This window comes from Passer domesticus, chromosome 18, assembly GCF_036417665.1.
Source record: "Passer domesticus isolate bPasDom1 chromosome 18, bPasDom1.hap1, whole genome shotgun sequence".
Classification (NCBI taxonomy): Eukaryota; Metazoa; Chordata; class Aves; order Passeriformes; family Passeridae; genus Passer; species Passer domesticus.
The window spans coordinates 11,759,951-11,785,764 of NC_087491.1; the positions used below are offsets into that span (position 1 = coordinate 11,759,951).

General features: G+C 46.5%; 2 protein-coding genes and 1 long non-coding RNA gene across 37 annotated transcripts in view; 2 read left to right on the plus strand and 1 right to left on the minus strand.

The window, feature by feature from the left end:
• Positions 1-20,176, plus strand: part of LOC135283211 (uncharacterized) — a 63,000-nt gene extending 42,824 nt beyond the window's left edge. For 3 of the 15 annotated variants that reach the window (XR_010349062.1, XR_010349054.1, XR_010349064.1), the window contains 5 exons: positions 6,816-6,859; positions 8,164-8,411; positions 10,917-12,823; positions 17,812-17,958; positions 18,152-20,176. This is a non-coding gene — a long non-coding RNA (uncharacterized LOC135283211). The other 12 variants (XR_010349060.1, XR_010349061.1, XR_010349055.1 and 9 more) reach the window with 12 other exon arrangements.
• Positions 1-22,040, minus strand: part of STRBP (spermatid perinuclear RNA binding protein) — a 73,276-nt gene extending 51,236 nt beyond the window's left edge. For 9 of the 13 annotated variants that reach the window (XM_064393775.1, XM_064393774.1, XM_064393776.1 and 6 more), the window contains exon 1: positions 21,485-21,637. The gene's annotated coding sequence lies outside the window, so the exon portion shown is untranslated. Of the gene's footprint in view, positions 1-20,541; positions 20,596-21,388; positions 21,430-21,484; positions 21,638-21,795 lie in introns of those variants that run through there. The other 4 variants (XM_064393764.1, XM_064393765.1, XM_064393768.1 and 1 more) reach the window with 4 other exon arrangements.
• CRB2 (crumbs cell polarity complex component 2) overlaps positions 21,820-25,814 on the plus strand; it is a 54,216-nt gene continuing 50,221 nt past the window's right edge. For 3 of the 9 annotated variants that reach the window (XM_064393749.1, XM_064393742.1, XM_064393750.1), the window contains exons 1-2: positions 21,988-22,076; positions 22,539-22,702. The gene's annotated coding sequence lies outside the window, so the exon portion shown is untranslated. Of the gene's footprint in view, positions 21,943-21,987; positions 22,077-22,108; positions 22,148-22,269; positions 22,481-22,538; positions 22,703-25,814 lie in introns of those variants that run through there. The other 6 variants (XM_064393743.1, XM_064393746.1, XM_064393745.1 and 3 more) reach the window with 6 other exon arrangements.

The following is a 25,814-nucleotide window of genomic DNA, read 5'->3' on the forward strand; positions in this document are numbered from 1 at the left end:
AACTGCAAGTTGTTATTTAAAGGCAGACAAGCACATTCTACCAAACTGCAGACGTCAGACTTGCGAGGAGCTGAGATCACCCACACCGCCTGTGCTGCCCATGCACTCCCTCTCCCAGCACACAGCATGGAAAAGATCCTGCAAGAGCAGCCTTCTTGTACTAAACTGGGAAACAACACCAGCCCTGGCACCATGAAACTGCAAAGAAATGCTCTGTGAGAGAGAAGAGCAGATGAACAGAGCAGGTAATGTGAGAGGGAAGCATAAGCTCACTGCACAGCAAGACACTCCAGTCCTTGCAGAAAATTCCTGTTTTCCTTGCTCTCCAGCAACATCTTGAAGCAACTGGAAACCCAGTCAGTAAATTTCTGCAGATTCTCACACACACAATGTTTAATTTTCTTCTGTATGCTGAAGCCCTTCTCCAGCAACACTTTGCATATTGTGTGTCAGAGAAGCCTGACATTGTTAGAAATTAAAAGCATGTTTGGCAACAGCAGAGGGATAGGTGAGATGACATGAAAGCTGAGGAGATAGTTAAACCTGTGATGTGACAGGGAATAATTAAAATGTTGCATCCCACAGAGATTTGAATGTGACAGGGGAGAAGGTAACAGCAGATCCTGCTTCCCTATTTCCCTGGTTGGGAACAAATTAAGGAGGTTTACAGGACCAGTGGCTTTGGCAGCAAGGGCCTGATAGTTGTTTGTAAGTCACACCACTGAACTGAGGATGCAGAATTGGGTAAAACAAAAAGCCAGACAAGAACACTGTGCAGGTTCCTGTCTGTTCCAGCAGCTGAAAACTGCCAAGGAAGAAACCCCAAGAGAGTTAAGTGCAGTCATACTAAAAATACTTGGGAAAAGCAAGCTAATGAAAACACTGACTGACCCCACTTCTCATCACAGAGGCTCTGTGCCCACCAAGGTGTGTTAACTCTACCAAACTGCTTCTCAGAAGCAATCAACAAAGGGGATGTTCTTAAGAGATCCTGGAAGTCAGACAGGGGCAGCTGGGAGGAAAACTAAGCAAAGATCACTGCCTTGGCAGTATTTATTTTGTGAACTAGTCATAAGCTCCTCCACACTCAGCAGCCTTTCACCATCTCCACAACCAGCCAGACTCTTTACAAGGTCATTTTACTTTGTAATAATATTAACTTGAGTCAGCAAATAGCAAACTAGAGAGACTTTTATGAGACACATTTCTAGATAATCTATTTCAAATTATTTCTCTCTCCAAACTGAATTCCAGCTATCTTCACCTACTCTTCTTCCCTGTCACTCCCACATTTCACATTTTTGGTTTGTTATCTTCTGTGCTAGCTGTAACTTGGCAGTTCCAGGCAGAGAGAAGGACACTGGGATGTGTTGCTGACTTCAGCATGTGCCCAGTGCAATGTCTCCAGACTGCAGCACACTCCAGGCCAGCTCCCTCCCCAGACTGCTGCAAGCTGTTGCTTATCAGCTCTCCCAGGCTGAGGCAAGCAGATGGCCCAGAGAGGTGGCTGAGCAAGTTCTGGTGCTCACCAAGTGCTGAGCAGCTGCTGTCCAGAGGGCAAGGCTGCAAACACTCCCTCCTCGGGGGCAGCCCTGCCCTGCTGGGTGCTTCCCAGCTTCTTGAACGATCCCAGACAGGCTGGAAATGAATGTGTCACAGCCACAGTGGGGGTCAGTCTCTGCTGGGCTGATGAAAACCCCAGCACCTCTCCGTACTCTGCCCAGCAGTGTGTGCAGCAGTGACCTGCTTTCTTGTTTTCAGACAAGTAAAGGTTGTTGGGTGGAGGTATTTATGAGCTCTGTACCTCCCCTTTTTTTCAGCAGTGTGTGGCTGAAGTCAGGGCACAGACAGATTAATTACAAAGGGATCTTTATTACAAAATTCAGAAAGCTGGAAAAAAATCCTGAAAATTGAGTCAAAGCTGATACACGATGTCTTCCAAGTCATTAACATCCTACGAATATTTCAGAAACACGCATAGGAGTGAAACCCTAATTTAGTTCAGACTTTGAGAAAACATTTTCAACAAAAGCACTACACAGGAGGGAGTTTACTATAAAAGTGCAGACACAATATACAGAATAAAGTATATTTGACAGCACACAGAATTAAATTAAGGAAAACCAAAATCAAATCTGCTCCAACCATATGGACTAAGGCAGCATAACATAGCTCAGCACCAAATACATCAGAAAGCATTATGTGAAGTGAGCAGCAATTCCATAAATCCAACAGTCTCATTCCTCAACCAGACTCTAGCAGGATATTTGCTCCTGCATCCTCAGGAAAGTAACAGTTGATGCTCGGACTAAAAAGCACAACATTTAAATGTGTGGCTGTCCTACCTTGGGGCAGCCACCCACACTTGCAAGGAGACTTGGACAGGAAGCTCCTTGCACCACTGAGACCTTGGTGACCTTGAAAAAAGTCACTTCTGCTGTGCATCATGTGCCCCTAAAGTGTAAAAGCAGAGTAAATAATCTCTGTCTCCAAACCAGGTCACAGTGGAGCCGCGCAGAGTCTGCAGTGTGGTTTAAAATCACTGGGGATTTGACACATTAGAAATGTTATTAAAACACCATGACAGTGGAGCAACGTTTCCATTAAACATCCCATCCTTCACAGAGGAAGTTTATGCTTTGGCTCAAGACAAGCAAAAAGAATTTCAGATGAGGCTTTTGTAGTAGGAGATATTCCTGCATGTGCAGCTGCATTCCCAGGGGACAGAAGTTAAACAGCCAGGGGTGGTGAATATGCTCAGCTACCTCCCAGTGAACAGGGAGGTGAAAAGGGAGGAGAAACAGGTACTTGCATTCCATGGAAACTGAAATACCAGAATTAGAGTGCTCTGAGCCCCAGAAAGGAGACATGAACTGTGTCTGGCTCTCCAGCATCCCCTTGCAGCTGCAGCTTGCACAGAAGTGTTACTGGTGCAACAGAGAGAGGAGATTGGGGTCACTGGACACCAGAGCTCCAAACCCCTCACTCAGTGAGCTGCTCTCCAGGCTCCTGGCCAGGCCAAGTCGAACACCATGAAAACTGGTTTCAAATGCTCCATCAAGAAGGCACACACTACCAATATTCAGCTGAGCATTAAAACACCCTCCACCTTCCAAATCTACCCAACACCAGTGTCTGCCGTGGGAAACTGCAGTTTGCAGCACCCCAAGAGCAGACAGAGTTTATACTGACAGGGCACAAGAACAACAGAGGTTGCTAATAACAAAGCAGTGAGTATCTAACACAGCCCGAGGTGTACCACACACAATAACAGAAAATAACTGGAATTCATACCGGTTTTTGTTACCTTCCAAAGTCAGAGTGAGAGGCTTGCAACTTCGGTTTGGAAGTTTATTTTAGCCTCTGCTTTGCATTCAGGAGACAGGTAATTTTTCATCACACCACACAAAGTGCTGCTGAAAATATGTTGTGTTTTTCTGCAGTATAATTTTATTGCTGGCCTTCTGCCAAGAGCCTTTCTGGCAGCATCTCCCACAGTTGGAAACTGTGTATCTGGGTCAGAAAAGACAAGCCGCTTTTCAGAACAGCTCAATACATTTGGCAGAGATGCTGATATTGTAATTGAACTCTTTCAGCAACTCTCTTTATGATGTACCCAGACACCAAACAAAACAAGATCTGCAGTGTTGATTAATGTCAAAATAACTGACAGAGAAATATCAAAATAGTTTTCCCTCATGTTAAAAGTATCAACAAACCAGGGGGGGACAGATAAGAAATACAATTCATGAGGATTCAGAGAGGAGCACAGGGCAGAGAAATCTGCAAAATACGACTGACCTGTGCCTTGTGCAGATATTCACTGTTTAAAATCCCAGCTCCTTGTATGGAACTTCCCCACACAAAGAGAAATCCTGGCCACTCGGAGCCCCAGCAGCATTGTGGAGAGCAGTAACACTGGGACACATATTTAACAAGGCCCAGACTGCTTCCAGCAGTATGCTCAGCATCCAGTTTCACCTGGAGACTGTGTATTCATAGGAGTTTTATTATTTTCCATGTAATGCATTTCCTGGCAAAGTTGCATCTGGGATAACCTTTAGAAGGCTGGAATTTTCCATCCAAATGAATAATTACAAAGCAACACTATAGTTAGAAGCTGAAAAGGTACTTCCTCTGGCAAACTCTTACACTTCATACAACAAATACTGGAGTCTGGGATTACTCCTGCCTCTTCAGTTCTCTTAATATTTCAGTCAAAGGCTCCTGTGCTCGGAGATCTCTGGGGAGCAGCCCCTGCCAGGCAGCCCCACACCCAGCTCTGAGTGCCAAAGACAGGGTAGGCACAACTTGATAAGCAGATCTGGAACCACAGCACACGTCACCATCAGAAGAGAGAAATCAAAGTCACCTTCCAGCTCCAGAGCTCTGGCAGTGCTCACAGTGCAAGGAGCACAGCTGCCCTCTTGTCAGCGTGCAGGAAGCTGCTGGGGAGCTCCTGGAGAGAATCCATCTGTGCCAAGGCAGGACCCTGGGCTCAGAGATGCAGCTGGAAACCACTGAACACATGGAGACCCCTCCACTGTGCAGGGAGGAATGAAGGAAGAGCCAAAAAAATCACACTGGCACAGTAATTAAAGAAGTTGAAGAATCGAAGGCAAGCAATTGCTTAATCCAAATGAATGCATTAAGGTAAAGGAAACGGGGATGTGCAGAGTGTAGATCATATTTTTAGCTCCTGGAAAGAAGGTGAAAAGATGGTCTAAGGGGAAATCATTACCAGCCTAACAGGAAGGTTAAAAAAGGAACAACAGAGGCACTGTGTGAGCACATATGCAATCATTTGAGGAAAAAAAATGCTCTATTTCAGATAGAATCACACCATCCAGTCTCAGAAAGAAATAGACATTAGTAGAAATAACTGCAGCTATTGAATTGTAATGTATAAGATAAGAGTTTTGGAAAGAATATAAATCCTCCTGGGACTGAACCTACTACAGACCCCTGAGAACAGGAAGGCATTCACCACACTCACCAGGTGGTCTTCAGAGCAGCACACCAGCTGCACACCTCAAGGTATTTTTTACATCCATTTTTTACATCTCCCTCTAGATTTTTATCTGGCTTCACATTCCCTGAAACCTGTAAAACCCCCAGCAGAGCCAGGGCTACAGAGGGTCTCTAATGAAATAATTCTGAAATTGCCTTCACCTCCTGGTATGGATGTCAAGATGCAAGACTGACTAGAGACAGACCAAGTGCAAAAAGTTTTAAAAACTGGCTGCTGACACTTAAATAACAAATTGACACATGAACAGTTTAATGTTTTTCCTGTTCAAACAGTAAGAAATATGCAAAACTGAATTGCCTGTAAAACTGAGCACTGCAGAAGACAAAATACCTTAAAGGGTGCATTTCTTGGCAGGTGTCTTAAATAAAAAGTTACAGATTAGATAGTACATAAATAATGAATAGCAAAGTATTCATTTGAGACAAGGCAGAAACCACCACTGGATTCTCAATGTCTCAATATCTGTGAAACACTGAACTGATTTGTGACTTGAGACACCCTAATGCTGCATTCCTGCTTTCCTGGCTAAACTGGTCAAAGGAAACATGAAGGTACTTTGCAGTCATAATGTGACATCCACACTCAAAATCATCTGAAATTCTTAACTCAGACTGCATTCATTTACAGTTGAAAAATTAACTAAATTAATAACAGAATTTCATTACACTGAAATGACACTCACCATCTGCAATGTCATTTTTCCAGAGACAGAGCTGGTTTAAGCAAAATTCTGGATCTATGCCTGAAATGACATCACATTCTCCAAAAGAGAATCACAGCTCTACCTCCTCCACCCAGTTTGTGCCCTGCTGGGTCCTCACCACGCCAGCCCTGTCCTGCATCACAGCCCAGCAGCAAAGCCTTGCCCATCTCCAGATCACACAGACTCCCTCAGTGCTGGATTTGGGAGCACTGCCTTCACCTGCACGGCTGTCCCTGGTCAGAAACCAGCCCAGGAAACAGCCACGGTGTGCAGGAGATTCAGAACAGGGACGTGCCTTCCCAGCACCCTTCAGCTTCCCTGAAGTAGCTGCAGTGCCCCAGTTTCTGGGCTGCTGTGATTCACATCCCATAGAATGTGGGATTGTGCAGGTGGGCCCGACTGCAGCCCAGGCACTCTCCAGGACGGGGAGCTGCCCAGGGGGCAAAGGCACCTCATGGCAAGGCTGGAAAGCATGGCATTCCCTGTGTTGGCAGTAAATAAAATACAATTGCAACAAAAAGGAGGAGGCTGGAGCCCAAAGTGTCCTACAGTAACACTGGATCTGCCTGTATTGGTGGTTTGCACTTTTCATCAGTTCCAGAGGCAACAGCCAAACACTTTGGCTCTGTGGTGTCCCCTGCTCTGCAGCCCAGGCTAGTGCTCACCCTGGGAGTTAGTAAGGGCAAAGAGAAAAGCAACATGCATTCTAGAGCTCTGGTTATAAACAAAGCAATTTAGTAATTCTTACAAATAGCACAATGCAAATACGTGTTTGACAGTTGTGTTTGCCCAGTGTTTACATCAAGTGTCAAAGCATTAAGAAGTTTTTAAGAATAAATGCTCTCCTGACTAAAATTTCAGCAACCCTCAACGGTGCAGTTGAAGGAAGTTTCTCCCCAGAATTTCTTCCCTCATGTCAATTATACAGACCCTGTGCTTGCAGGGTTGCAAACCCCCTTGGTTACTGTGCCTGGCTGCCTTTCAGCCAGTTTAAACATTCATGACTCTCCCCTGAAATGCATTTTCTAGTATGTCAGTCTTGCTGCCTCAGTGACTTCTTTTTTTTTTTTTTAATTAAAGAGAGAAGATTTAAAAGGATTTGGGATGGAAGATCACTAGACTCTGTGAGTATTGTGTAAAAAGCTCTTGTGCTCCCAGCCAGTGCACATCCTCCATCAGACTTTTCCCATGTTTTAGTTCCACTCTGACTCCTGAACAAGTCCAGGATAATTTTTTACTTCCTGACTAATTGCCTGTTTTGTCAAAGAACACATTGTCAAAGTTTCTGGGTTACTAAAAGCTTAAGGTTTTAAGTGTTTTCTCTTGCCATCTCTTGCCCATCCAAACACATTACTTTAAAGTTTGATTCAATGTCACAACATGCAATGCCACAGAAAGGTCTGAAACAGAATTCTTAACTAAAATCTGGGGCTGTTTAGGGAACAAATTTGGCTCTTCTGAAAGCCTTCGGAACCCAGCACCCGTTCAGCAGAGAGCACTGGGGTTTGTCTCTGGGGAGGGGTACCCTGGCATCCATTTTCAGCCTCAGAACACAATTATTTGCTTCAAGTGCATTACAACCCTACCAAAAGATTTGAATTAGGTTACTTAGGCATGAAAGCTAGCAACAATATCCATCAAAGTAAACCACCACAGCAGCCTGAGACGGCAGAGAAAGAACTGACATTTGTGACCCAAGGCCACCATTTGGACAAGATCTTGTAGCAGGAAGTGCCAGCTTGGCTAAGAGAAAGAGAAAGAGCCACAAACATATTTAGAGATGTACAGAACTAGTAAATAAAAACAAAAGTCCTATTTCCCTGGAAAAGCATGAGTCTAAAATATTTCGGATGGGCTCAATCCAGCATGCTCTTGCCTCAGCAGACCTCCACTGCACACACGTGCTGTCAGACCTGCCAGCTTCACTTGCACAACTCATCTATTATTCCCCTCTGCAGTTCACACAGCACGGTACAGCCATGGAAATGAAAAAAAGGATCACTTTAGCAGGGACCATCACTGGTGGAAATGCTCAGTTTGTAGACCACAAACTAGGTTACAAAATTAATTTCTCAGCCTAAGTTCTATATATTAGTCTGATCCTTAGGAACATCCTGAGATGAGTAATGAATTCCACAGACTTTTTTTGTTTGCTTATTTTTAAGAGGTCACTGAAATAAAAAAAAAAGTTAAATTAGGTGTCTGTAATACTGTATTCTCCAGTATCTTTGGAGAACAGAACTGTGCTAAGCAATTGATCTCAAACTTGAGAAGCTAACTTAATCTTTTTTTATCTTTTGAACTTCATATAAAATCTGGGGGGGAGAAAAAGGATCTCTCAGGATAAATGCACCAGTCCCAGATGGATGGTGCTTTTAAACCACAGACAACTTAGCTGGTTTGGCCTCTTCCTTTACATTTCCTACAGGGCTAAGAATTAGTTCAATTTCTCCTTATAAATAGTGATGTCATGTCCATCATGCCACTCACAAGAGCACCAAAAACACTTCCAGCTCTTCATTTGCTGAAGAAACTTCCTCAGCCTTTGCATTCTGCAGCAGACATCACACCCTGTCCTCCCAGCAGCATGGAGCAACCAACCTCTGAACAGCACAACAGGACCAGCACCTTGGGAGGCACCACACTGGCCAGGAGCCCAGGAAGATCCTTGGACAGGTCAGGAACCCCTGGGCAGGCCAGGAACCCCTGGGCAGGCCAGGAACACCTTGGGCAGGTCAGGAACCCCCCGGGCAGGTCAGGAACACCTTGGGCAGGTCAGGGACCCCCCGGGCAGGTCAGGAACCCCCCGGGCAGGTCAGGAACCCCCCGGGCAGGCTGGCACACACACGGACAGGGGTGTGGCACAGCTGCTGCAGCTCCTGGAGCAGGGGCAAACCCCCCTTTGTCTGGGAGGAGCAAACAGCCCGGCCAATCAATAGCAGCATTCCGAGTGCTCTCAGCCTTGCAGGGACACCAGCTCTCAACAACAGAACTCTCTGTCCCCAGAGCTCCTGTCATACACCAGAGCTGCTAAAAGTAACACTTGGAATTACTGTCCAGGGAAAGACTAGAGAGGAACAATCAAAGTTAGTTTATTTTGGGCCATTAGCTGCAGTTTGTGGCTGGCCACTTCAGTTCCCCCAATAACAGGAAACCTGCTGTGCCCAAATGCAACACTGATGGGGTTTATTTTATTCTCAAAAGGAGTTGCCCTTGGGAAGCCACAGCCTGTCAGGGTAGGAGAGCACAGGGTTCTGGATGCAGAGGCAGGATCAAAACCAGGATCAGAAACCAGCTGCCACAGACTGAGGGAGTTCTCCTCAGGTGGGCAGAGAGCTAGAAACCCTTTCATCCCTCAGTCCAGATTACAGTGTAAATGTTTTTATTGCCTGCTTAGCCACCTGTGGTAACCTGCATCCATGTCAACACCACCATTATACTGAACTCTGCTCCTGTCAGCACAAAAAACCTGCCTGGTTTTCAGTCCAAAACTATACTTTTAGTGATCTAAGAATATCAGATTATAATGCCATCAATCTATCTTATTCCACAGTTAAACAGAATTCATCTCTATAACCTGATGCTCCTGTGTTAGTGAAAATAATTTTTTTTAAAGTACATAAATACTCTGTGCACTGAAAAAGCACTTGGTTCTGCTGGTTTATGAGTTCTTTGCTTTGCACAGCTCCTCTGTTGTGGAAACAAAAGTCCTTGTATTGGGCTTCCTCAGTGATATTTGCAAACTCCTACACTTGCTGTAACAGGGTGTTCAGAAACAGTTCTTACTGGCCTGGGAGAGTCAGGTCATTATTTATTAACTGCAGAAATACACTGAAGAAAACAATAACAAGGTAAAAGAACATTCTTGCAAAGGCTTGTTGCTTGTTTTGACAGAAACAGAAACTAGTTAAACCTAGCTAACACCTTTTCACTGAGCATTTTGCTCCAAACATTTATAATTCACACTCTGCAGGGCCAGGAACAGAACAGCAGAACCACCAGTGCAACACTGTCAACATAAGGAAAGGCTGTCCTTGAAATTCAATGGACAAATATTACCAGGCAATTTCATGCTTTACCAACACAAAATCCAGAAGTTAAAATTAGAAGCATGATTTCTGCAGACATTCAGATGTTTCTGTTCTAAATTTTCCAGAAATTGCAAATGAAAACTTGGCAGACTTTGAAGTAACCCAGCACGTGTCTTGTGCAATCCAAATCATGGCCAGTCCTATTACTCTGCAAAACTGTCAGGAAAAAAAAATCATGCCTTTCACCACATGGTTTCAGACAAATGACAGAGACATTCAGCTTATCTCTGTGCTAAGAATGAAACTTAAGTACTGTTTTTTCCTCTTGGAACATTGCCATGGAAGTTAAAAGCTAACAGAGGAACCAACGTTCTGCCCACTGAAGGATGAGCACAGTTTGGTGAATAACACCACTTCAGAGCTGCATCCAAGTGGTTGTGGCCAATTTTTCCCATTTACCATGGGGAGAATATACTGCATTTCTAGACTGATCTCATTCCTAAATCCTGCAATGAGGTATCAAAGCATGCAGGTGTCACAAGGTGCTTTGTGGAACTGGCAAACCCTGCAGAGTTTCTGCAGCCACTCGAGATAAAGCATGTTTTTCAACACCACAAAGAGTAATTGAATGAAACAGCTCAGAGGTAACAAACCACAGAAATCTTGGAAATTACTTCTCTGTCTCCCATAAACCTGAGAGGACTGCCCACCCTCCTCTTGCAAACCTGGGGGAGATGGACACCTCCATGCTGGACTTCAAAGGAGACTGAAAAAACATTACTCACTCTTTTCTATTTTGATTGCAGTTAGCAAGTTTCAATGTACTTTTATTAGGAAAAAAGCCCAAATCAGACCTTAGATACCCAAGAATTTTACAACTCTTCAAACATCACTTCTCTAATTGCTGTGATAGGTGTGTTGTGGTGTTTGCATGGGGAAGAGACCCACTGCTCAAAAATCCAAGTGACTTGCCCAGGGCCACAGTAACTCAGTGGTAGCATTGGAACAGTGTAATTTTTTAATTTACTACACACACCAAGCATGGAGCATCCTCTTCCCTTTCTAGCTTTCCACCCCCTTAGGCTTCATTAGTTTAATTTGAACAGACACTGCATTCCTGGCTGCTTTTGTTATTCAATCTCTCTTGCAGGATCATGGGTTCCTCACAGGCCAGCTTGGCAAACTGTCCCAGGAAACTGCTTGACAACAATTACCTGTCCATTCATGAGAGTCAAATTAGCAATTCAGTATCTGAATATGGTGTGATTAAACTCAGGAACCTAATTCACAGTGTGTCCTACTTTCAGGCATCAAATTTTTTGAGCACCGTGCTCTTTTGAAAGTCAAACTGACAAGGACTCAGGAACCTTGTGTCTTTTCCAAAAGAAGCCAATGGAGCCCCTCTTTTGTCAGGTAGCAGGACACACACAGGCTGTTCTCAGGAAGAACAGAAGCCAGAGAAACAAGAACACTTCAGAAGGCTATCGAGGGACTGAGCCAGTGTGCCAGACAAGGGGAGGCTCTGCAGGCAGCTCCTCTGCACACCACATTCTAGCACATCAGGGCTTTGAAGAAAAACCCAAAGGCTCTCTTTGCCACTTGCTTTTTCTAAAGCTCCAACTCACACAGGAGTGGGCTCTGGAGGAGAAGGGAGTTTCTTCTTCTCTCTCTTAAAAAAACAACAGAATAACTAGTCAAAACCCAGCTTTCACATTAGATACTGAGTGACCATCTGAAACACCTAAAATCAGATGTAAAGGATGGACAGGGTCTGAGAGCATCTCTCTTACAAACCAGGAAAACCACTGGGAACTCCCAGACGATCAGGAGTGCATGGCTTCCCCTGCCTGCACCCAAACCAGCCCCTCCAACAAGATCCCTTTGGACTGCTCCACATTGAGCTCCAGCCATCCAAAAGCAGTTTATAACTCCTGTGAGTTCTTTCAGGATGGCTACTTTGATCTTTTCAGGAGATATTTCAAACTCTGTTAGAATATTGTCAGCTACATCGATCACCTAGCCCAGCTGCAACAAGAGGAGCACAAATAATGGAAGCAGAGCAATAGAAGGAGAGGGGAAGTACAGTAAATCCTCAACTCTTCAGCTCTGCCAAAATTCAGTCTTCTATAGACTGTGCATGAGACTTGCTACTGTGCTGTGTGATGAGGGCAAAGAGAACTCATTGAGACAAGGTGCACCTGCTAAAACTGGCACCAAAACCAGGCAGCTACTGCAAATCAGTGGTGCCCAGCACCAGCAGAAAGCAAGTCTTTGTTCTTCTGGCACAAGAGGACTCCTTCACTGCGAGTACCACATACAGATCAAACATTTATAAGCAAGAGAAAAGCTAGCCAAGGGATTTGTATTAAAATAAAGATTGCAGATCGCAGTGTGAAAGAAACAGGGAACGTACCAGTGAGCCCCATGCCCAGCCAAGCTCTCCCTGAGCAGTCCTTCCTCTGAAGGAGAGCTGCAAGGAGACAGCCTGAGCCAACAGTTTCTACAGCAACTGCAGAAGCACCAGTTCAATGATATTCAAACCCTGCAGTAACTGCAGAGGCATCCGTAAATGGATACTCCAGAAGAAATATTTGACAGTTTCCCCTGGGCTGCTCTGCCTCCCTGGGCAATCCATTGATCCCCATCAGCTCAGTTCAGCTGTGCAGTTGCCCATTTCTCTGCAAATGCTTCTGAATCCTCTTTGCCCTTAAGAGTCTTTCAGCACACTTGCTCCTCTTCTAAACTTCATGGAACAGCCACCTGAGAAAGTTTTGTAGGCACAGTGCTGGAAGGATGAGTGTCCTCACCCTGCAAGGGAGACCAGTGCATCCATGTGTGCTGCTGCTGCAACTCCTCACGGAGGGTGGAATGCTGTTATGACAGTGGCACTGGGCTGCTGCACCACTAAAAGCACACTTGGAAACATCTCAAGGGAACCAAAACAGAGGCCAGCTACCACCCAACTGCACAGAAAGAGCAGATCCATTTGTAACGTGGCTCTTTTAACACATGTAGAAGCCATATTCAGGAACACAAAATATTTCACCTTTACACTTGGTAAGTTCTCACCTAAGAATTGTCATTTACTGAAGGATGTTCAGGGCAGGACATCTCTTATTCCCCTTCTAAGAATCTGCTGTAATAAATCACAGCACCTCAACAGTCCCAGCTTCACCAGTTCCATTTTGCAGGAGGTTTTCCATAAGTCTGCAGTGTTACTTTGGATCACACTGAAACTTGGCATGAAGCTCAGGCTCTTGACCCGCAGCAAAAAGTTAAACAAAATTGCTCGTTTGTTTTTAAAAGAACCAGGAGGTTTCCAGTTTCAGGCTCCTCAGTGTTTGGGGTGGAAGGGAACAGTATCTACAGTCACAAGTCAGGGACATTCAGTATTCATTCTCTGCACAGAATGGGCTTGATCAGAGACCTGTCAAAGATGCACTTTGTAAGCTGCTCTCTTCTGTTAGTTTATTACATAAGGCCACATCCACAAAACCGGGTTTTTGGTCAGGAGATCACTACTTATATAGTACTGACTCCCAACTACCCGCTTAAAAAAATATCCTTTATCTCCTGAGCTAACAAAAGGAAAATTACTGAATTCCCCGAAAGATAAAACAGACCATATGAATATATTCAGTGTAAAAGACAATCTCATTCCCACACGAATGGTAGGAGAAAAGAAATATGAAAGCAAAAATATTTTGGTTTTATCTTCATGCCTTTTATCATGATTTATCCAAACAGCACCATCACTGTGATTGTGACAGTTGTTATTTCTAAAACACGAAGAACTATGAAATCTTAAGTGGAAAAGCATCTTATGAGTTGCTAAAGTATAAGCATGCAAGGATGACTTCTGGATCAAATATATTCTTTAGCAGGCCAGTTTTGCAGGAATAAAGACTGCCATTCCAGACAGTCATCTTCTAACACAAATTAAAATTTTAGAAGTTATTTATCTAGCAACTATGAACAGTGTCAGGTTCCACAAAATTTGCTAAGACTGAAAATTCAACCAAATTTTAAAAATTGTCAAAAACCCCTCAGTTACAGGAGGTTCTTATGTGCCTCCAAGGTGGGAGTCATGATTCTTTTCTCTTACACAAATTTAGACAACTGTGTTCTCTCTTCAGCCTTCTGGCCATCTGTAGAGATGAGGAGGTGTGTACAGATGTGGGCTCAGAGCAGAACAAGCTACTTCTCTGAGCTCATATTTTTGGCAGTCACCAATTTCACCCTCACCCACCAGAAGCAAAGAAGTTATCGGTTTTGTCTCCCCGCCCTTTTCCCAGGATTTGCCTTTCTTCCTGGCTTTTCTAGAACACTTGTCACCATATTTACCAGACTACATTTATTACTGGTTTTAAAATAACGGTTTTTGTGAGACAGGAAAACATTTCAGATCCTTTCTGGGGGGAACTTCAGACACGAAGAAATGAAATTGTGCGGTAAGTCCGCAGCAGAACCTGAAAAGGGGCCAAATGCTGCCCTCATCAATACTCGCAGGTTAATTGCCAGACATTCTTCACTGGAACACAGTGTTGCCCAGTGCCTGCTGTTGAAGAGTTTTACCCATTTCCAGTTTTGGAAGCAGTGCTCCCAGTTCTCCTACGCCCCATCCCCACACAGCACACTGGCAGCTCAGCCCCGGTGATGCTCTTTAAGGTCACCCAAATGGCACAGCTGAGCACTTGAAAGGAGCAGATTAAGTCTCTGCATGATTGAAGACTTGGAGAGCATGACTGGGTAACCAAAGAAGCCCTAATCTATTTGCCAAGTCCAATTACCTGGCCATCGAATCAAGAGATCATGAAGCATTAGGACAGGGAATAACTGCTCACCAAACAGTTTTAGCTCTCTGACAAGATGACTGAGAGCCTATGACATGGAAAAGGCATCCTTCAAAGCAGAGGTGGGGAGATATCAGTTCTTGGACATTTGTGTTTTCCCCTTCTCTTGAGCTATACCAGCTATCAGAGTAAAGGGGAAGAGATTGGGATTGGAAGAGCAGTCCAGTCAGAGTAGGAATCCAAATGTTCTGAGTCTCTGTGTCTGTTTCCTTGAAATCTCATCAAGTATCCTACTTAAAGACCCATGTTTGCTGTTTGTTCCATCATACCACAGCCCTCAGCTTTCCAGGGGCTGTGTCTGTTCTCTGGTACTTCCCTCCCTGGAGTCACAGGCTGTACACCTACAGCTTCCCCTTCTATTTCAGAGTCTTCTCCATTAAAGCAAATCCCCCCAGACTGTCACATCAGACATACAGCAATCAGGCAGAGCAGAGAAGGAAAAGTAGAAGAACACCAGGAGGGTCACAGAGCAAACTCAACCCCCATACCTGGAGAAACAGAGCAAGTTTCCATATGCCAAGAGCTGCCCCTTTCAGCACAGCTGTATCAAAAATAGGAATAAATTACTCATCATCGTCTTCATACTGGAAAATGGCTGTCTTCAGCCAGCCCCAGCAGCAGTCACACCTGTCAGAACATCACACAGCTTCCTCAGCTGGGCAACCAGCCACGCAGGCTGGGCCACTGCCACCACGGCCAGGAATGAGCACCACACAAACAGCTGTCATGTGCATTCAGCTTCAGACTGATCCAGCCCCAGCACACAGCAGTCAGCACTTCCACATCACTGATGGGACTTGTTTCATGGGTAACAAAAACACCTGCAGCACAGTGCCACAGACCTTCCTACACAAGGGGCCACCACTGGACCCTTGATGAGCATGCTTCTGCACTGTCAGAAACACAGCTGACTGCCATGGGGCAGCTTAGTCAAATGCTTTCTATTTTCTTTTTTAATACAAGTTTTAATTTGTTTGTTGAATGGATCTATTCATACTCTCCTGACATGGAGTCTCCACATCATGTGTTTGGTCCAACTGGTCAGTGTCTTGCTAAGCAGGCTGCAAAAAGACCTTGTCAATCAAACACCTTTACTCAGGTATATACCAGCTGGCAATTCTAAAGCATCACCTATTTCAACAATGGCAACTAAATTCAGTGGAGTGCAGCTTGTTTCCTTGCTGAATTTTGTACAGTTTCTTTAGTGAGCAACATATCACGTGTATGATTTTATGTTAGTTCATGTTATGAAGAAAGATACCATGTTTATGGAGAGGGTTAAATTGGGACCCATGCTTTGGCTGCTATGTCCTAAAAAAACCCCAAAAAGACAGCCCTGCAACAAGTGAAAAAAACTTTGTCTCCTTCAAGATCAACCATGATGGGTCCCATCACAATCCTGTTATGGGACCCATCCCCTGCAAAATATAGACTAGAAGAGATGTATTCATTTCACGGTGTCAGTGGAACTATGGTAAACTTTTTTTTTTTTTTTTTTTTGCAAAATCTTGCTGGAAAGATTCAGCTGCTGGGTGCCCAAAAAGCCCTGCCACAGCCCCAGGCCCCCTCAGCCTCTGGAGGGAGAGTTCTGCCAAAGCTCATTTCTGCAAGCACAAAGTGCCTGCTCAGGTTGTGGGGCTGGGCTTCCCACAAGGCACATCCTGCCACGAGAGCTGGGATTAGGGAACCTTTGGTTCAGGTCATTGTCAGCTCAGCCCAAGGGCTCCAGAGGAACATTCCCCATGGAACATCATCCCCGTGTCTCAGGGAATACCAAAGACTCCTGAGGGCCCAACACTTGGGGGCTGTGCCAACACTCCAATCTGCTGTGCTGCAAGTAAAACAAGAAATGTGTTCAAAGCGTCTTCCCCCACAAGAATCAGAGGAAAAGGAGAAAAGTACAAGGCCCTAAACCCAGCCTGCCCTCTTTCTGCTCCTACCAGGGGGCAATTTCTATGGGGCAACACCAGTTTCTCACCACTGAGTTCATTTACTGCCAAGGCAAATGCCAAGTGCTGCTTTAAAATCTAAATTAATTCTGGTTCAGAAGATTTCTTCAAGTTTGTGACATCTCACAGCTACCCACGAGTAAGAGTGTTTTTCCCAACCAGATACTCAAACATAAAATTTTTCAATAAGGACAATTTAAACTAAATGCAGAAAAAGAACAAGAAGCAGCAAAATTTAATTTACTGGCATAGCCATACACACCCCAATTTTATTTTCTTTTTAAGCATACAATTAAGGGTAATTTAATTCCCCTGTGTAGGCATTACATGAAAGGGAAACATTATTGTAAGAAGAGCTCAGTACTGTTGGTACACAAACCTTACGACAGATAAATTAGACCTTAGGAAAACAGCATATAATTTACATTTTGTTATGTCAATCACAGGAGCATCTTAGGGCTCTTAAATAGCCTGCCAAACCACAACATAAGAGAACTACTGTAAATCAACACATGTGGCAGGATCACTCAAGTTTCCACAACCCAAAAGATCCCTGAAATGGATTTCATAAGATTATTCCTCTCCAACATCCACTTACACCTTTAAGTTACCAACAGGTTATGACAATTTCTTACTACAGAAGAGTTACAAAGTCTTGCATAGTTATAGAAAAATCAATGACAAAAGGTTTAGTAATGAATCCCTGCTCTTCATTCCTGGAGAAGCCACTGGGCAGATGTGCAGGTGGCCCAGAGAAACATCAACCTGGCTCAGCTGGACACAGAATCCAGCCTTGGGTCAGTCCCAGCAGAGCCGCCCAGGGCCATGCTTTCCATACCTTCACAAACTGCAGAACAAACCACAGACCCTGATTTTGTTCTGGGGCTTCCCCACATTCTGCCACCACACAGGAATTCAGCAGGAAGGTCAGGATGTGCACTGCACAGCAGAGCTAGGAGCACAACACAGCACACCGACCTGGGGTGGGCTCCAAGAACTCTGTCCCCTCCTATCCCCTGATGACCAGAGTAAGAGGACCAGAAACATAAGGTAATTTAGCTACTAAATAAAGTCTAAAAATCCAGAGTGCAAGATGTTTACTCGCTCATATCATTCCTAAGAATTGCTCTGCAGGTTTTTTGTTAAGGCACATGAATTGAGGTTTTCAAAGAAGTTAAATAGGAACACTGTCCCTCTGTGAGCTGACACTGACACGAACTGTGACACTGTTTTCTGTCATCAGTGCTCAGTGAAAAACTTGCACATAAGGAGGAAAAACTACACAAGTGCCAAGAACTGCAGAAGTACAACTGGAAAAAAACACTGTCTTTGGCCTTGTAGCTTGTATCAGTTATTGCTTTTAACAAAAGATACCAGCAATGCCTTTCAGGTAAGGCTTCTCCTTCCATAAATATCAAGTGCAAAGTTTCTGTTTGTCAAATCATGCCACAACTACACCAAACACAGTCAAACTGTGGTTTCTACAGAAGGGTTTGAGACTTGTATTTTTCTGTTCTTTAAATCTCAACAGTTTTTTCATATTGCTTTAAACAGGAATTCTCCTTTTGATTTCCTCACTGCAGCATATTCAGCAGCAAAGCAATCTCACTTGCCAAAACTGCTACAGCAAACCCAGGACACCAGAGCAGCCAAGTGCTCCTCATGTGGCCATTCAGGAAAGTCCCCGCTCTCCCAGCCCAGTACAAAGTCAGGCACAGACCCCAAAACACTGGAGCTGGCATGGTGAGAGACACCAGGAACCCAAAGTGAGCTGGAGGTGAGCCCAGAGAGGTGCAGACTGACCCTGTGCATCCTCATCTCCCTCAGCAGCCAGATCATCCCAGCACCTCCCTGCCTCCTGCCCGAGTCCCCTCACCCAGCCAGGCTGGAAATGCACAAACTGCCACCGTTCTGCTCTTCCATAGTGATACTGTGACACACGGGTCACTCCTGGTGTCTGTTCCTCACCCAGACCAGGCTGGAAATGCACAAACTGCCACCGTTCTGCTCTTTCCATGTTGATACTTTGGCACACGGGTCACTCCTGGTGTATGTTCCTCACCAGCCCAGGACAGAGTTGCATGTTTTAACAGACACTTCACCCAGCATGTCCACAGTGGCTTTTCACACACTCAGAAGCTTGTTAGCCAGCCAGAGCCTTTCCCACTGCCCCTTTCCAGCCATGGATATGCTCTTCAAAGAGCTCTATTTACATGCCAAGCTACAAAGCAACGTGGAAAAACTGCAGCTTTTATGATTCTACAGTGAGGTTTTTCACAACATGAAGCAGCTTCTTAGACTACTTTTTCTTTTTTACTTTTTTTTTATTTCCAAACAAGATTTCACAGTTCAAAAAAAAATCTCAGTCCACCCACAGGCTTTTGAGGAACATTAACAGAGGGGCTTCAAAAGAAGAGAGCTCTGCGACCTTAAGCATTGCATTCTGAATGAACATCCATGGAAAAACTGCGTGCAAGGCAGAGACAAGAGTCACCAAAAGCCACATATCCACCACAGTTTAAACTACTCTGCCATGTTTAGCTCTGGCATGGCTTGCCTTATGCCATCTCCTGTTGTACCCTTCCAACTGCTCACTGTCTTCTTATTTACTTCTGAGCCTTTGTTTTGAAATCAGCTGTGTCTGAAATTCCTTCCAGGACAAGCCACAAGGCTGGGTTTGGTCACTTCCTCAGCAGCCTTGACACCAGTTACCCCTGGGGCTCCCCCAACACAGCTATCTCTGGGTGGAATCTTGCTCCAGTTCCACCAGAAATCAAGTCCTGGATTTCCATCTCATATTCAGAGCTAGAGCTGGCTGATACTTTGTGCAGAGGTGAAAAATACTGCCAATAGTTGAGGAGAAATGAGTCTGGATGAACAGCCCATGCAAAGAAAACCCTTTATAAAACCAGGACTAACCAAACTCGCCAGACTTAAGATTCTCTTTGAACTACACATCCAAAGCAGCACCAGACTGGCACCACCAGTGATGAGGTTCTGAGGAACAGGGCACTGAAAACATTAAACCCTCACTGTTAGTTCTCCTACCCTCTCTTCTCCACATCTCTCCCTGCACTCTACAACATGAAGCAAAGGAAAATGGTTGGAAAGCTCCAGACAGAAGAAAATTATACATGCCAAAAACTTCCAGAGACAAGTCTAACTTCCTGAAAACGACCAGGAATTTGGTAGCAGCCACAGCCAGCTGCAGTGTGCTGACACAGATTTCTCCTTCCTCTCCACATGGCAGGAAACAACCAGAGCCCAGCCTGCACACCTGCCATGGAAGAGGTGGGCTCGCTCAATTCTTGGAAAGCACTTTTGCTCTTCAGAGAGAGAACAACAACCCTGAGCAAGCACAGGAGATCAGCAATGCAGCCTCTCCAGAGACCTGCCAGGCCTTGCTTCCCATTCCACAGGTTTTGTGGGAAGGCCTCCCCTCCAAGCAGCCAGCACTGCTCCATACTCCTTCCTTCCTTCCTCTCTGCCACCACGGCTGCTTCCTTTGCCTCTCAAAAATGGTGACCATGTCTTTAAAAATCAAAGAAGACCAGACCAAGTTAGCAAACAGTCCTTTCTTCTCCATTCTTTCTGAAGATGTTAAAGTAGTCTGCATGAATGGAAGAAATTATTTTAATTTTCTGTCTTTACCGTAGAAGGCCAGGCTTCAAATGTTTGCTAGAACACAAGTATTTTAATTTAAGTTGAACAGCCCAGCTATTTTAATTAACTTACAGTTTCATAAACATTTTTTGGAACTGGAGATCTGAAATATGTGCTATTCTTCACAATAGTCTCCACTTAAATCTTCCTTTGCTTTAACCACACTTAGCATTTCTGAGCTGTCACGACAATAAAAAGTACAATAAAACTTTTAAAAACTGTTAACAAACTAGAGGACACAGATACAGAAAAAAATTCATTCCAATGTATCAAGGACCCCCCACATTACAAATTTTCGCTTCTGCCATACCCTGTGCAGGAGCTGCTTGGAATGCTCACTCTCTTCTTTCTGTAAATCACAAGGCACCATTTTCAGAGCCATGTAAATAAATAATAAGACATTTAGCCAGATAATGCATATTTCCACTTTGACTCAAAACTCAACTTTTGCTCTACCCAGTGGCAGGCATTTGACTGCCCGGTTATCCCTTCCACGCTCTCACTTCCAGAAGGGATAGCGCGTTAATGATTACAAAATCCAGTGCAAAGCAAATACAGAATGAAAGAGGAGGAAAAACCCAAACAAACCATGGACCATAACACTGATGAGCGCGCCCGGAGCCAGGAGCCTGCCCGGGCCCGGAGGGACGCGCCTGCCCCGCGGGGCCGCACCGAACTTCGGGCCGAGCCCCGAGCCCCGGCGGGAGCCGCCCGGGGACACCGCGCACAGCGGCCCCACTGCGCGCCCGGACAGGTGCGCGCCCCGCGGGCAGGTAACGCGCCCCGCGGGCAGGTAACGCGCCCCGCGGGCAGGTAACGCGCCCCGCGGGCAGGCAGCGCGCCCCGCGGGCAGGTAACGCGCCCCGCGGGCAGGTAACGCGCCCCGCGGGCAGGCAGCGCGCCCCGCGGGCAGGTAACGCGCCCCGCGGGCAGGTAACGCGCCCCGCGGGCAGGCAACGCGCCCCGCGGGCAGGCAGCGCGCCCCGCGGCCGGCGGAGGGGCGGCCGCCCGCGCACGGCGCCGCCGAGCCCCGAGCCCCTCAGCGCTCCCCGCCGCCCGCGGAGCGCGGAGCCCCCCCCGCCCCACCGCGCCCCTCCGCGCGCGCAGCAGCGCCCCCCCCACCCCGCGCCGCCCCCCGCGCCGTGTCCTGCCCTTGCCTCCTGCCCGCAGTGCCCGGTGCAGTGGGAGGAGCGGTGCCCCGGGGACGGGCCGCCCGCTGCCCCGACCCCTCCCCGCCGCCCAGCCCGCCTCACCCCGCTCGGCGCCGGCCCCGGCGCTGCCCCGCGGCCCCGTCCCGGCTCCGCGGCCCCGTCCGGCTCCTCCGGCTCCGCAGCGCCGAGCGGGGCTGCGCACGTGACCGCGCCCCGCGCCCCCATAGGCTGCGGCTGCCGGGCAACGCGCGCCCGCCCCTTCCCTGCACCTGAGAGCGCCCTACGCCAATTGCGTACGGGGTACCGCGCCGCCCTGCGCCGGCTCCGTAGCGCCGCGGACCCGGCCGTTTCCTGCAGGCCGGCGCAGCCTTACGGAATCGGCGTAGGTCGGTTCGGCCCGCCCGGCTCCCCACCTGCGGCCGCTGCTCCCCGCTCAGCCCGCGCGGTCCCGCCCGCCGCCTGGGAAGCGGCGCTGCCGCTTGGAGCGCTCCGTGGCCGCGCGGTGCGGGAGCGGTTGAGCCGCACCTGGAAACGCCGCTTGCGTAGAGCCCCTCCAAGAGGTCGGTGTGTGTTACGGACTCTCCGTAATGTCGTCAGCGCGGGCGCCGCACCTGAGGGCTCCCGCCGCGCTAACGGCGTAGGCGCGAGCGTGGCGGGCGCAGAGTGCGCAGCGCTGAGGGCACGGGCTGGGCAGGTGTGTGAGGGCAGGGCCGGCCCGGCCCCGGCCGCGCTCGGCGCTCCGAGGCGGGCACCGACAATGCGGCGGTACCGGCGCTGCAGCGACCCCGGCCCCGGCGGCGAACGTGAATAGCTCCGGCAGCCCCGGCCCCGCCGGCTGAGGGGGCGCCGGGCGGGCCCGGGGGCAGGGCTGAGGGGAGGCGGCCAGGGCAGGGGTGCGGCAGGGCCTCGGCCCCTCACGCCGCGCCCGACCTTGGAGGGTTTCAACATCCCGCTGCCAAATCCAAAGAAAGAGCAGGCTCCCAAACTGAGCTGAGGAGTAGGGTTACCATGTGAGCGGTTGAGCTCCTTGTGGAAGCCTTGTGTTTGACGTCCTTGTGGAATCCTCAGTGACTGGGGACAAAGCAAGGCACTTTCGTGGTGTGTTTGGGCTGCACAAGGAGTGTGGTGGTCAATGATTTCCGTCTTTCTCTTCTAGAGATCAAGACAAATGGGTTTAAGCTAGTTTTCAGCTCCCTGCAACAGCTCTTCCCAATCCCAGACAGGTTCTAGAGCACGCGGGCACTGCAGCAGAGGTGGAGAGAGCTCCCAGAGCTGATGTTCATCGCGCTCCAGAGCAGCCCCGACGAGCAGAACCTTTAGGTATGAGGAGAGAGAGAGAGCTGAGTCTGATGGGTTTTCTTTCTTCTTTGTATGTGTGTTACATAGACCAGTTACAGAACTTCATAATCCTTCAGCATTCCATGTGCGTCAACACTCAAATGGCCAATATAGTCACTTGAGTGCTTCAGAATTTCTGCCAGATTTTCTAGGTTAAGTGCCTTTTTGAACTCAGCTTCTAGCATACATGTGCATGGCAATCATATTCGATATCACTTTTTATACTTTTCAAAACTGATTCTATACAGGCTGTGAAGATGAAGGACTGGGGAGCTCTATTCCAAAATAATCAGTACACAACGTGCTGTGCTGAAGCAGCCTCTGAGGGAGCTTTGGCCAAAGACCACAGGATCAGGAGATTTGTGGTGCTAAAGTGAAACAGTAACTTTCATTGAAAAGAGTGATTTCAGCATTAGAGTGGAAGTGGAAAGCACGTGTGCATTAATAACTTTATGTGCAGGGAGAGGTCCACCCTGTTCCAATTAGACTTACATTTTGTGTACTCCTTTGCAAGCCTGTGGCTGAGATCTCACCCTGGTTCTGAGCAGTCAGACGCTGCTCTGCCTTTGTAACAGACTTTTATCTTGTCATGTTTGAGGATAGAAAGGAGAAACAAATATGAAGAATCTCAGTTACTGCTTTCATGTCTTAGATGGAGAGATTTCAAAGCGATGAATGAATTTAGCCAAATCTCCTGTGTGACCTTAAAATATTAGTGTGGGCCTTGAAAAGAGGCAGAAGATAATAGCTGGAAATCAAGGACTGGTGCAAGGACTTAACATAAGAATGGTTTTATTTGAAATTGAATGCATCAAATAGAGACACAGCATAAATACAGCATGGAGAAAGGCTGCTGGGTGGATGGTGGGGTGGGAAGGGGCAGCTGTGAAATGAGTGGCTGTGCAGTGCAGCTGGAAATGTAGTGAGGAGGGAAAAATCTGCAAGAAATGGCACCTCAGGTGGTGAGTTATTGCAGAGGTACAAGAAAGATGTTTTCAGCTGTGGTCTGAGTGAAATCTTGAATTTTTCTGTTGAGTTCTCCCTTGGGCTAATGATTTGCCAAGGGCAAAAACACAGAGGAAAGGGGATTGATGGATTAATTTAGAATACAGGGGATTGGAAGAGCTTTGGCACTGCAGTACAAGGATATACATTTAACAAGGAAAAGAACATCTGAGGCTTGGAAAAAAGTTAACATCTGTCTTTAGGCTCCATGGAATGAAAAGGAAGAAAATTGAATTCATAGCTCTAAGTATAGTCAATAAAAGATGGGGATTGAATTGTACCAAAACCAACATGGAATTAAGAGTTACCTTGGTGAAAGTTGAAGTAATTAACAATAATCATGCTCTTTCTTGAGACAAAATACTGGCATAGAAAGAATTATTTTTTAATGTATGTAACTACAATGGAAATGATGTGTGTTTCCTACAGATTTTTCATAGAAATAGTTAAGACATTGTCATGTGTGCTTGAATGTTGCCTGCACCCTTGGACAGGCGAGGGCCCTCAGTAAGGGTGGGGTGAGGCAGGTGCTGGGCTGTGCAGCAGGGATGGGCTCTGGGCATGCAGCTCTGCCCCAAATGCTGCCCATCAGCTACAGGACACGGGAAACCCCTAAGTGAGCAAGGATGAAATGCAGCCTGCCAGATTTCAAGAGTTTGGTATTGTTTACAGACAAATGGCAATGCTCCTGTAGTGCCCGAGGGAAGAGGGATTTCTTTGCTGTTATAACTCAGAAATCTCTGTTTGAGACTTACCATTGCCCAGTGACCCAGTTCTTCATGGGTTTCAAATTCTGCCTTTAGACATATACTGAAGTTAATGGGATTTGTGCAAAGATAGCTGAGGACAGAATTTGAATTGCAGAAAATAACTTCTTGTGCATGTCTTTTAAAAATCTCCATAGAAAAAGCTGTCTTTACAGGGGAAATTAGTCTCATAAGATTGATATAGCAAAGAGTTTTTTTTTGAAAAATCCTTACAAGATCTGTATTAATTTTTATTTTAAAGTGTATCTCAGGCATGCAAGGGAGAGAATCAAGCAGGTAAGTATCCAGTGTAGAGGACACTTTAAAACTGAGAATTTGTGCTGCAAAACAAAAATTATATTATTTATGCTGCCAGTCATTTGTGTACTTAACTCTTCACCAAGTTTTACACAGTGCTTGCTAGTATCTGTTGCAACCCTGAATGATTCTCTGACTTTGAGCTAGAGCAAAGGAGATAAAATGGTACTGGAGGAAAATTAGACACCAGGAAAGGAGAAATCACACCACGAAATGTTGCTCAGGGCTTCTCAAGTACCCTGCAGAGCCTGCTCTGGGAACATTTCAGAGATCTTTTGAGCAACACGGATGAGGATCGGCTTGAAAAGCAAGCAAAACTGGAACTAAGGAAATGGGAAACACTTTCAGGTTATGACTGATGCAATTATTAGAGCGGCTACTGAAGGCACTGTGGTGGATTTAGCTTCAAATAAGAACAGAAGTTATGCCATGTGTGATTGATTCCAGGTTGGGTTACAATTTAGAAGAGCAATTAGTGAGTCATCTGTTACTTTATATCAATTATTGAAAACAACAGAGGTCTAGGTTAAAAAAAAAGAGTGCACATCTCAATATGTGCTGCTCTACATGTTAATTTTCTCATTTCCCTTTCTCGTTTGAGGTGTCTCAGCTCTGCAGAGTCCAGGTGCAGAGTGTTCCTTAAACCAGCTCGTGAATTGCTCTTGAGCGAAGCAGCCAGCGCTCCCCTGCCAGCCCCTGTGGTGTGGCTCTGTCACCCCACCCAGCTTACCTGCCTCTCCAGAGCCAGCCCAAAGGCAGTGTCTGCAGTCACCTGCAGCCTGCAGCTTCCTGAAACATTTGTAAACACCAGTGCTTTAATCTTGTTTTTGTAGGTGCTGTTTGGAGGGCAGCGCAGCTCGGCATTCCTGACAGCTCAGTTGTGGTGTGGACTGTGCTGCCCTCGGTGCTCTGGCTGTGTTCTCACCCCATCTGGCAACTGCTCAATGTGTAAAACTTTTCTTCTGGTGGCCATGGCAAAACTCATAGTGGTAAACACAGCTTTGAGGGACAGTACCAGGCTCCAC